This window comes from Uranotaenia lowii, chromosome 3 (genome assembly GCF_029784155.1).
Source record: "Uranotaenia lowii strain MFRU-FL chromosome 3, ASM2978415v1, whole genome shotgun sequence".
Classification (NCBI taxonomy): Eukaryota; Metazoa; Arthropoda; class Insecta; order Diptera; family Culicidae; genus Uranotaenia; species Uranotaenia lowii.
The window spans coordinates 286645100-286658134 of NC_073693.1; the positions used below are offsets into that span (position 1 = coordinate 286645100).

Sequence of the window (13035 nt, forward strand, 5' to 3'; positions counted from 1 at the left end):
CGAAGACGGTGGAAAATGCTGATCAAAATCATGGGTTTTTTTTTGTTCAAGCCGAAGAAGATGGAACAACGACGAGAAAAAACAGTATAATTATATTCAAGTTAACTTGTCGTTTTAGAAAAAATGTAGAGGGACCACCTGTACCTTGCAACGGCTTGTTGTTTCGTGCTAAGCCGAAAAAATCAGCTACTGGTGACACAATAGAAAGCTATGAAATCATCATCTTCATATGAACCACTTGGTTCGGTATTTTGTTGAAGTAACACTCATCAAAGTTGGCGAAGTAAACAAGTTTATCATTACTGTTAACAATGAAGGTTTTCCGCCTACATCGATGACTGATTTCCTTAATGGGATTGAACATTTAGAACCCAGTCGAGATAACCGGTCCAGAAATGGACGAAGTAAAATGTAAAAAATGTATTGATTTTCGACACTAATATTTTTTTTTTAATAATTCCATTTTTGAGCCAGAACTTCTATCACAGACAGATTTTCTTACTGGGATTGAAAATCCACAACCCAAAAGGATAAACTGATTCAGCATCAGTCGAAACTTTACCCGTTATTTTATTAATTTTCGACATTCATAGCTTGAAAAAAAGGTTCATTTATCAGCAATATCGAGCCAAATTTGAGCTTGTTCATGTGCTGAGGAAAAATGGACGATCATATAGAGACGAATTTTAATCGAACATGTTTTGTTTTTACACTGTTAGGTCCAAAATGAACACATTATTTCTGACTGGGAACAACACTTCCCTGTTTAAAAACGGCCGAAATTCGTTGAATTTTGGTCCGAAATCAGAACTGGAAATAATTCAATAGATAATTATGTCTTTTATCTTCTAGGTATGTGAATTCAAGCGTCTCCATAATAGATTTGTTGGTCTCTCAAGAAAAAAAATGTCAAGTTTAACGCAATACTTCACACAGTAGCGTCATTCAAGCAATCAAGAAATTTCACAATTAATCGAATTCAGCGAAAAAAATCAAGTGCATCAAGGATTTGATTAAAACCCGAAGCTAGCTCGAGCAAATTAGATGAGCGATAATCTCATCAGCAGCTCTATTCAATTCGCGATAGAAATATTTCATCCTAATGAGAAATATCGCAATCAAACTGTCATTCTTCTCGAATAACTTCTCCTTGCCTCCAAGATATAGTATGCAAGAGGCGCTCCTTCTTGCCGTGGATGATCGCGCCGGCACAGACAGGTAGCGAAGACAAATGAGCCATTTAACAGCCTTTTGTCGATGGTTGGCAACCTACCGACTGACACCGGAGAGATGAAGATGATCGAATTTTCGATGGCCTTTTGGTTCCTAGATGGGTACTATCAGCTACATCTGGGAAAGCAGCTTCACCTGTAGCGCAGCTCTCTTGCTCGCTCACCATTCGCTGGTGAATGTCCAAATGATTAATGACAAGAAGGTGGTATTGGAGAGGTACCCTGACACCTACTCGTCGAGCAGAACTCACAACAAAAGTGGCGTCGTAAACCTGCGCGATGACCACAAACTATACGCCTATCCATCTCTTCTTGATAGGATAGCTAGGTTTCTAGCAGAGGAAGGAGAATGGAATTCGCAATCAGTGAGCCTCTAGAATCAATAAAATGCCTTTTCCCTCGCACCCTCTGGTTTCTCCTCTCAGTCGGTCTTTGGAGCTTTTGGGGTCGAACCTCAGGTAATTAGTTATGAAGAAGGTTCAACGATCTTTTCGTACCGAACCCAGGAGGCAGTGATTGATCCCGCTGTGCCGAGCGGTCTCTATCGGTGGGGTCAGATCTCTAGCTATCGCTCACCCAAAGTTCACGTGTACTTGCTAAACGGTTCAATTGTCGGGAAAAACAATGAGCCAGAGCTACCGGATCTGCTGGTGCCTGGCTATTAATCTTCCAACTTCTGAAGACAGTAAGAACAAAGCAAATAAGACTCTTCGTCGGATAAACATGGAGCGCGGTGGACCGTTATAGGGTTGGTTCAGTGGGGCATCTCGGGCCGATGTTCACACGGTTTATTTTACGACTTCTTGGGTGCCAAAAATACCTCTGCCTTTCACCCTCGGACCTTGGAGATCCTCGAATGGGTTTAGCTCAGCTACCCGGGAGAGATATCGATTGATCGCGACCCGAGCGAACACGGAAAAGTAGCGGCCGGAGCGCACATTATCATATCCATAAATAAATAAATGTAAATAACTGTGCAGTGACCGGGGAGGCCCTGTGGCTGAACCTGGGTCCAGTGAGCTTCCGCGCGAGATGATCTGCGGAAGCCGTTTGGATATTGATTTCTCGCCCTCGCTCTTTCTCTCTCCATCTGTTTACCATCTGTGTAGAACGATGTCACCGCGAAAGAGCGCGGGTGCGAGGTGTAAATTGGTGGAACTGCTACAATTGTACCTTCCCGACTCGGTTCGGGTCACTCTACATTTTTACAGTTACCCTCGGAGGTGGGTCGCGCAATTACGAGAGATCCGTTAGAAAGTGCCATTTTTCGAAACACTCGACTCGGAGAGAAAGAGCGATCGTCACACCGAGTAAGGGGATCGTTTCAAGTTCGACAAATTCAAGTTCAATAGCACCGTCCGGCCGGTCCGGATGGAGAATGATCTTTCCGTTTGGAGCACAAAATCGAGCTAGGAATTGTATTTATTCACCCACTTTGCATGTCTATTGGCCTGGCAGCTGGTTGGAATAGAGCGATTTATCGTGGAGTGATAGATTGATGACTGTACCAAAAACAACATCAAACATATGTTTCCACCGAAGAAGGGTGGCCGTCGTTTCGTTCCGTTTTTTTCAGCGATCGCGGATCGCGGAACAACAACCTCACCGCACCGAGACCGATGTGACGTTTGGATTTTGTTGTTCCGCGATCCCGAGACAGAGTCAGTCAGCAACCCGGCTAGAGGTGACTGCTCTAGAAATGTTTTTCCAAAGTTGATTTGAATACTCAGTGGATGGATGATCGTGAACTTCGTCCGATCGTTTTTAGCTCTCACTAACTGACTGGGATATGAGAGATGTCCGCGCACTCGCTCTTGCGCAAGTGCTTATACCCATTTAAGTGATCTGGCGCACTCGGTGCCGGTCTGTTATTCATGGTGATGTGACCTATTTGAAAGGGGTTCCGAAAGCTGCGGCCTGCTGCTGAAGGAAGTGGAAGCGCGGGATCTTTTCTTTTCACCCGCGCGCGTGAGAAGTTCAGTTCCTTCGGCTTCGGCGGGTCTCAACCAAGGAGTTATTTATGATTGTTTTCAGTGCTCAATTCACAAACTAGCTCGGGACTCGGTTATGAATAGCTAAGTCATTTTTTGTTCATTCTCCTCTGACTATTTCTCGAATGGCCGTTGTCGTCGCTGCCTGATCGCATTAGAATGTCAGCCTATATTATGCGCTGAATAGGCCCGGGAAAGAATGGAATGGAGTTTCCGTCTTGTACTGAACGAGCGAGGCCGGGCATGATCGCGCTTTTTCCTGTCAGCCTTCACTGGTTTGGACCGAACTGGAAGGAACGGGGACACACCGAATTCAATGGGTTCGTTCGTTCGAGGAGTGATCATTGCGCCCGGGATAGCTCGTTAGAAAATTTGTTTGAAGAGCTATAACGGTGCCGATGTGTACATGTTTTCGAACTCGATGGTTCATAAGGCAACTTTTTTTTTCTTTCCTCATCGTCATGACCGCGCAGTTAATCATCGTAGTTTGACATTAGTCAGGTACAATATACAATCTACGGTTAAATGAGGAATCAGGTATGATTTAGTTGTGCGCATTGCTCGCGGGAATCTTCTGTGCTGTGAACGGGCATCCCTACTCTAATTTCACCGAGGGCGATAAATATTACTCCAACACAGTGGAAATTATTTATTTGACACTTGGTATGATATAAATGCCATGCACGATTGCCTCAGTCCTAGATAAGCTATGGTAAATATTCGATTTGCAAGCAATTTTTTTCTGCGATGAATTTATTTATTTTTTGGATCATCCCCATTAGCCTTGAAAATGAAAGGTCTTTGACGCTGAAACTGTCCAAAGTATAAACTTATACCGTTTAAATGTTTTGAACGATTAACACAGTCCTAGATAAGCCATATAATCATCGATCTGTAAGAGAAATCGTTTGCAGAACAAATTTCAAGTTTTTCTTGAGCATCCCCAATAGATAAGAGCATAAGATTTTTGTCCCTGAAACCGTCCAAAGTTGGAACTGGAACAGTTCAAATGATTGTGACAGGACTGTTTTTGCTAGTTGACCATCGTTTTTTGAACAAATTCGGTTTTCTAAAGGGTTTAAATTATTTCTGGAGCATCCCTATTATGCTTGTCGAAAACAAATTCTGACCCTCTAACTGCCTACAGTATGTGTGTTTTTTCCTCGTTCACAAAAATTTATTGATCAACATTTTATCCGGTTTATCGTAGATAGATCTATATCTATTTCGAGATCTTCTAAACCTGTGGAACCATTTAATCCGCGGAAGTATTTTTATGGCGATATTGTTGTGGCGAAATGCTGTCCAACTTTGAAAGTATCCGGCCTTTTGGAGGAAGGTTGCTTGCCAATCTCCCGTTTACAGCCCGCTTTCGGACCAGTAATATGTAATCTCATGCCAATGTGGACGAAACTTCCAGCTGACTTAAGAAAAGCAACCGAAATGAATCGATCGAACTGTTTAAAATCTCAAAAAAAAAAAAAAGTCGAACGCAAATATCTGCCTGTAAGTCGAACTCCAACGAGAGTCGCAACGCGCGCGAGTCACTAATCAAAAAGATACTGTTAGCTATAACGGCATAATATCGGGAGGCCTCTCGCGCGCCACAACACTGTGAATGTGAATGGAAATGGGGAAGCGCGACACATGTACGTTCTCCCTGTCCGAAAAAAACCAAAAAAAATATATCGAGAATGGTTGAAATGAAACGACACAGAACAAGCCATAACAACAGAGGAAGAAGGTAATTCCTCAATGTTTAACTTGTTGCCTGCGTTTGGTTGGACAGAAAATTAAAAACCAACCTCCTGAAGCGAAGAAGATATTGCCATTCGTGTGAAGGTGTGTGATGTGTTTTTTTCTGGTGTTTTTCAACTTGTGACATTCATTCCCCGAAACTTTGAGGTCCGAGGATTACCTACACTGATCGAAAAGTAAGCATCGTAATTAAATGATTTTCCGCGGAGATTTGTGTCGGGAAGTGTTTTTTCCTCTTTTTGTGACATCTGGAGATGGATGGCACAATGAGGCCCTAAAGTGATCAATTTTGGCATTCGGACCGATGTTGGTCCACATGGGGTCGGAAGCAAGCTCATTGAAGAGACTTTCTCGAGCGCGCTTCGCGCTCACAGGTTTTGTCACGTTTTTTAACGGGTCTCTCGTTTGACCGCTATCCTATCCCCAATAACGAGCAACACACCGAGTCTGATCGTCGTCTTGGTCTCCGTCGTTGTTGATCTCATGTGTGTAAACACTGTCGCGCTGCGATCGACACACTACAACAACAGCGTGAGAGAACGACGACCGACGACGAGTGAAAATAGCGAAAGCAAGAGAACACCACTTTCCGCGCGCTGGGGAAAAAGATTAACCCAACTACGATACGATGGGTACCCACCGAATGATGGGTCCCCCCATCTTTTCCCTCTTCTCAGCGGAGTGATAGCGATCACAAATCGTTCATCCTCCTCCTCCTAACCTTTGCGCGACTCCTCGGTTGAGCTTGTGTGGTTATGGTATCACGTGGGGTTACGCGCGACGCTCGTTCTGACATTTTGGGGCATAACGGGATGCTGCAGCTCACGACTGACTCAAAGCAGCAGCATCAGCAAAAGAAGCGAGGAAGCAAGGAAGAACGAAGTGTGTCAGCGAGAGGAAGTGGTAGTGAACCTTTAGTGGGACTCCCACTCTCGAGTCCACGACCCGAATCGCGCGGGTCTCCCGTTGATCGATGATGTGTGTAGTACCTTCAAGAGAGACGAAACGAGAAGGTGCAACTTAGTATGGTCCCTGGCTGGACCCAGGCTCCCATGAAACGGTGGCTAATGAGCTTGAAATAGCGCGCGTCTCGCTTCGCTTCATCTATAAGTACAATCGAAGGCCTAATTGAAGATGACTGGATCAAGATGAGTGGTTCAAGGTTGACCTCTGGGTAGTTTGTTCGGGCTTATGGTTTTTCCTTGGCTTCCTTTTCTTTGACTTAATTATTTTTAATCTCTCACTTTCAGTCTACACATTCGTAATCCTCAAAGAATATTTAATTTTTTTTGAATATGGGGGGATTAGGAAGTAGATTTTCTAAAACCTCAAACTTTTTCTGTGCAAGAATTTTTCAGATATGTTTGTAACTTGATGAAATGATGAATACTTATATATACTTATCAAAAGGGTTATCAACTTCGCGTAGGTAAATCAAACTAATTTCCCATCAAACCAAGCAATTATGCAAATCAAACCTGCAACTGCTGAATATTTCTCACAGTCAAAAGGACCCTTTTTTTTTAAACGGGATCAATCCCTCAGCGAGTTCCCCTTCTGCCAAGTCGCCGGTTTTCCGGTTGGGTTGTTTCTATCACGTGTAGCTGCTAAATTTTGATGCATGTATTGTTTGGGGGAAAAAAAAGTTTCAAAAACTTGCTCTGCGACATGACTGGTTTCCAGCTTACAAATTTGCCAGATCCTATGCAATTCTTCGCCGAAATCACGGATGGATCCTCCGCGCGGATGCTTCTTCAAGTGAAGCGGCGAGTGCATTGGCATTCGAGCGGGCCCAAATTTTCGGGGACCGGAACCCTATTATTTGGCTCCGCGCAAACGCAAACCTGTTATTTCAGCAACCAAGCAAGCAACCCAAATCAAGTTCCCCCGGCATCCGTCCGTCGTCGTTTTTGGGTGGGAATGTTCTTGCTTCAACCAAAGTGGTTTTCAGTTTATCCCAGCCAGAACAAGATTCGAGCGGCGGCCATACGAGAAGTTTACCTGAGATTCACCTCGTCGGTTGAGACGAAAAAAATCGGGTAGCCCGAGAAATGCGATACTTTTCGAGAGGGTAGAAAAATCTCATTCAATAAAGACCACCGGTTGCTGCTGTTGATGGCAAATGGCCAAGGATAGCCCTACCGCAATAGGTTCCGGCGTTGTAATTCGATACCGATTCTGACCGGGCAGCTCAAGTTCTCTCCTTTGAGCAGGTATGTGAACAAACTCTAGAGCAAACTTCTAAGAGCAGTCGTTGGTCAAGATTTTTTCAATAGTTTGATAAAAAAAACTTATAAGCGTCTTAAACCAAACCCAACCCAACAGGGTGTTCCGTAGAAAAGTGGTAACCATCAGCAGCGGTGGCTCGTCGCTGTGTACCCGTTTAAGTCACTCTTGGGAGCCACGAGTCGCCATCGAAATTTTCGTAAACCCGGCGGACCGTAACCGATTCCAAGTTGGACTCAGGGTGCAGACCGTTTTTTTCTCTACAACAAGCCCCTCCACACAAAGCCCTGTCCGGATACACTCGGCTTCTGAAATTGAACGACCAACCAAACGCCCAGTTGAGGGGTCGAATTGTTTTTTTTTTTCACCTTTCTTCAAACAAACTTATGTTGAAAAGTTTGAATTTTTGGGGTCAAATTCCACCGGCAACAGGCAGCAACAACGGTGGCTCAATGTGCGTATGTGTCTGTCCATATCTAACTGTCCAACTCGCTATCGCCATCGCCGGGACCGGAAATAAACATTAACTGATTTCATAAATGGTCGTTCTCTCTCTCTCTCGATCCAAGTTTCACACACGTAAACTGATGGAAAAGCGAAGGTGCGTTCCGTGGCTCGATCTCGTTTGATTTAAATTCGTTCCGGGAGCAAAATTGGAATCCAAGCGTTTTCCATTCATCTTACTCATGTTGTTCGTTTCTAAAAGTTTAAGCATACTAAGTACTTTTACTAAAAGTCTTTTAGAAGTACCCTGATTGGTTATTTTTCTGCCATAGAAATTTGAAACTAAATTTCCATAGAAATTAAAACAGCTTTTTTTTGCGAAAATTTTAAAACGATTGAGATTTTTGCTTACTAGAAGAAAATACATGCAACATTGGTAGAAATTCTCTTTGAATTGGCCATAAATAAGATTGTTTGGCAATAAATATAGTTAAACTGTCAATGCCTTATCATCCTTATCATCATGGATTAATCATTGACGCATTCTTTCCCTGAAAATGAAATATGGTAGGTTCGGGATTAGAGCAGTAAATATTTTTCCGGGGAGTTTAGTAAATCTGCTCCAAATGGTTCTATTTGAGCTGAATATTCCACATTCTATTTAGCAGAGTTATTTTCGGGATTGATCCTGATTTTACCAGATATGCGGTCTATTTCTATTCGTGTACAGAATTCATTTAAAGAAGATAATATGTTCTACTAAATGAGACTTCTGCTTGTTGAAAATATACAAGTGATTGAGAATTCCTGCTTGTAGAAATAATCAAATGTGTACTGCTAAATAAAAATATGAACCACATCTTTAAAATAAAATAAGATGAAATAGATCGAGATCTCTGCTGGTCGAAAAGGAAACGCAGATTTTATACTAATTGAGATTGTTGCTTTCGAATATCTCTCAAAGACATTTGAGAATCATCAAACCACTAGCTTTCTTCTTCTGACACCAAGTTCATGGCCAAAACTTGTATGCATCCTGGAAAATGAAAAACTAACGTTCTTCATTTTTCTTTTCAACATAGCATCTGATACATAGAACAAGCATTGCAGATACTATTACGGCCAGGCCAACCATGTGATGTAAAACGCAAAAGATACGGGACCAAGGGATGGGTGAAGCGTAGAATTCCCTGCCAAACGCTTCTTATGATTATGTAGGGTTAGGTTATAAAATTGAAAAATATTTTTAAGCTTTAAATGCATGAAAAATGGAACGAAATTATGGAAAACCAACTCAAGGGTGCTGGCACGATTGAGTCAATTTCCACTTAAAACGCTGCTTCTTATAACATGAAACGAACTCACCGATGAACAAACATTCGTCAGGTTTTCAGGGATTCGTTTCAGTAGGTCCAAATCTTCCATCCCGGTCGAGGTCCCCAACTGAAGTCGATTCATGAGTAATTCTAATCTTACAAAGCTTGAATTTTTATTGGATAAGTGGCAACTTCATGCTACTAAAACACCGTAATCTTCATAATACTTCAAAATTTTCATACTTGTTTTTAAATTTTAAATTTTATGGAGCTTCTGTCAACAACTTCCTTTTTCAACCACAGCCTACTCGGTCACCTCTGAGAATCATCAAACAACTAACTACTGAAAAAGTGGCTGTTCCTTGGATTGTCAGAAAATAACGAAAAAGTCATTATTTTTGCTGGTAGAACATTGTAAATTTTACTGAGACTGTTTTTTTACGCATGCGTGTTTTTATTTGTTCGATGAAACGTACGTTTTTTTGACTGGATCGAAAGATTTTGGAATTTTAATGGATCGCGACTCCCATGTGTTGAAAATCAAATTGGGTAAAATACCTAGATTTCGACAATTTCAGCTTGTTTTGTCAGAAAAACCATGTCAATATATTAATTGACTTAAGTTTTTCATCTCAAATATGATTGGTTCAATGAATCAGACTTTTTTCTTCATTCTCTACCTTTTTAATTGATCGAAAGTTTAAACACAAAGTTTTATTATCCTTTTACTAAAACCTTTCGATGAACTAGTTTTCGACATTCAATTTTAGTTTTCGACACAAAAAGTTTTAGTTTTCGACAAGAACATTTTCACCTCCTTTGTTAGCACAGGAATATGAATTTTTGCATATTAGATTGCTTGTCTACTTCACGGCGTTTTTTACACCATGGAAACAGTATAAACATACCCAGAAAGATGGGTGTCGAAAAATAGATTATTAGGTGAATTTTCAGCGCTAGTTTTCGACAGCTCAAAAAACAGTTGAAATTTCCTAAAATGTTAGCAAAAATATGAAATAAATTACCGGAAAGATTGATTTTAGAACCTTATCTATCCATTGATTCCTTTTATGTTGCTTTCAATCGAATAAAAGGAGAGTTTTTGCATGATTCAAAATCATTCTTATTTGGTCGATAGCATTGAATTTCACAGGTGATTTAGAATGTTGCTTTTCAATTATTGATTTACTACTATTAAACAACTCATTTATAAGAATTTTTATATTCAACGTATACTAAACTGGGAGAACAAAAATATAAAAATATGAACATAGATAGCTTGAGCCACCAAATAGAAAGATAAGCCTTTCATTAAAAATTTTTCGAAAACTAGCTCCTGTCGAAATCTAGAGTATCTACCCTATCGGATTGATACTTCTGTTGATTAAGATTGCTGCCGATTTGAGCATGTTTCATCTTATTGAGCCTTTTTTGTAAGTCAAACTTCCGTTTAAAACCTTTCAAAGTGGATTAAGTCTTCTTACATTTTGTTCTAAGGCGAAGAGTTGAGACTTCTGCTAAGAGTCTGTCAAAGCATCATGAGTTTTCTGTTGATAAAAGGGCTCGAAATTATTCAGGGAATTTCAATTAACTTTAGCAGATTGAACTTATAAAGTGGACCAGAATTTCTTTAATTTTTTTACTGAACTGAGACTTCTACTGAAAAAATGGATCGGGTTCAATAAAGTGGATTGAGATTTCTAATATGAATTCCAATAGAAATAAAGTTCAAAACATATTACACACCTTAACAAATTTGTAACTCAAAGCAATTTTTTACAGGTAATTGAGACCTCTGCCTAGAACTCATCATGTCAGTATTCAAAAGAACATTTGTATGCTTGTGAATGTTCGATGTTCGATTTTTTTAACGAACAGAACTAGGATTACACTAGAGAACATCATTTTTGGTGCCCATGTTTTAATAACTGTTTTTGGAAAACTTTGGCGTCCTGAATTCGAATCATTTGCCAGATTTTGTCTATCAGTTCTTTTTCTTAGTTATATGCCGCGTGATATTAAGAAAATGATTTATTTTGATTAAAATCGATCATTGATAACTGATGAACCAACAAACCTACCTACCTAGGATTTAGATTTTGCCTCTGAATGTATAAAATGTACATTCAGAGATATATAGCTAAAAAAAATTCTACAATTTTTAGTATTTAAGATAATAACATTAAACAGAAATGGTTGTAACACACCGCTGAAAAAAGTCTAGAAGTATTTGATATCGAAGATTTAAATTTATTCAAGAACTTTGTTGAAGACTACGAAATGATTGGACTTTTAGTTTGAAAAATATTTAAGATTTAATTTGTGATAAAATTTCTTTAAAATTTCGTTTAAATTGCCAGATTTTGCGAAATTGGAATAAATGAACAATAAGGAAACTTCTGTAACTTTTTTTTATCAGAAGTTAAAATTACTCGCAATCTGGAGAAAAATTGTTCATTGAATTAAAATCTGTAATTTCCAAATCCGCCCAGAAAACATAAAATCGTATCAGAAATGATATCTTTAGTCATTAACAATGGTGTTGTGAATCGCAATTCTATCTGTATTGTGAAAAGATCGTAAAAATGTCGTCTAATGTCAGTTTAAATCGGATATGATACAAAGTTCGCCATGTTTGTAAATTTTGAAATGATTCTGCTCCCGTGTGGACTCCTATTGAGAAAATTATCGTTATGTTCTCTCTGAAACCAGCAGTGCACCAAGATGGCTAAAACTCAAATGGGAATCGAGTAATATTGACCAATGAGAGAGGACTGGAAAATGTAGTCGCTTGCAACGATTTGGAGCCTCTCTTCAATTCTTTCGATAGGTACGAATAAGGTGTCGGATAGCACTCAATTGGTGTAGTTTTCGTCACTTTAGAAAGAAATGAAATTTATGCCTCCACTTTGGTAGGTAAATGGTGTTTTTACAACTTTAATACGATTTTTCTTCAATGTATATGAAACGTATATCACAAATGTTTGCTGAGCCTCTACAGTTTTGTAAAAAAATGCACAAATCGATTAAATGAATATTTAACCATTTTTCAAAGTTTTTTTTTTGAAAACATGAACTGCTAGAAAAAGACTTATTGCATATATAGATCAGCGCCCCTAAATCAGTCTAAATCAGTTCTTAAGCTCTTGGCACCCCGGAAAAATGTAAATTTTGTTGCCTTGTGCTACTTTCTAATACCAAACTGACAGTTATACTCAAAACACTACGCGACGTGGGAAACAAATTTCTAACCAACACTTCGCGTCGTCAATCGCGTGATGCTTTCCATTGGTGTTTCTAGTGATATCTACATTTTTTTTCCAAAAAATGCGAGCTCCGCCGATAACAACAACAGATGTCTGTTTTGTTTCCTTCGATTTTTTCAACTTTTTGTCGTTACCAAAAACTGAATCGATTCGAAAGAAGCAGAAAAAACGCGTGTGACCTAAGCCGGGAGTGGCCGCCTTCGCGCCGGAAGCGAAATTAAAATTTATTAGTGCGAATTCCGGGAATTCGGGTCGGGTCGGGCCGTTCGATCGAAATGTGTGTATTCGCCACCAAGAGGAAAACATGTGAAGTTTTGTGAGTTCTGCTATTCTGAAAGCAAAAGGGGAGGGAGGGGACGCCACCCCTCTCCGTTTCCATTATCAATCTACGCATCGGTACGGACAGGGGCAACATTTTGATGTTGGAAACTAATATTGCACTTGTCCCGGCCTATGCGTGGTGTTGGCATTCAGCGTTACTGGCGGCGGAATCTTTCTGAGTGATTTGTTCCTTTTAGTTGTTTTTATTTTTTATTTCAAACCTAACACAAACCTATTAAACTAATCAAGACCCCGCTACGATGTGAAATTTAATCAACTAACGCTAATTTTTCCGAACCTTTTCTCTCCCTTCGTTTCAGATTTGTTCTCATCCCACGTCTATTCACACACCGTCAAATAAGAAGTATTTCAAGACTGAGACCTAGAGGTCTACCGGATTTTCCAGTTACAAGAAAAGAATCCCAGCAACAACACATAACAAAAAAACAAACGCCGATAAACAACCGCAACAAGAGGTAAG

At 40.1% G+C, this 13035-nt stretch overlaps 1 protein-coding gene across 1 annotated transcript in view; it reads left to right on the forward strand.

The window, feature by feature from the left end:
* LOC129757519 (uncharacterized) overlaps positions 1-13035 on the forward strand; it is a 56465-nt gene that overhangs the window by 15025 nt on the left and 28405 nt on the right. The window contains exon 2 of the mRNA XM_055754786.1: positions 12875-13030. The gene's annotated coding sequence lies outside the window, so the exon portion shown is untranslated. The remainder of the gene's footprint in view (positions 1-12874; positions 13031-13035) is intronic.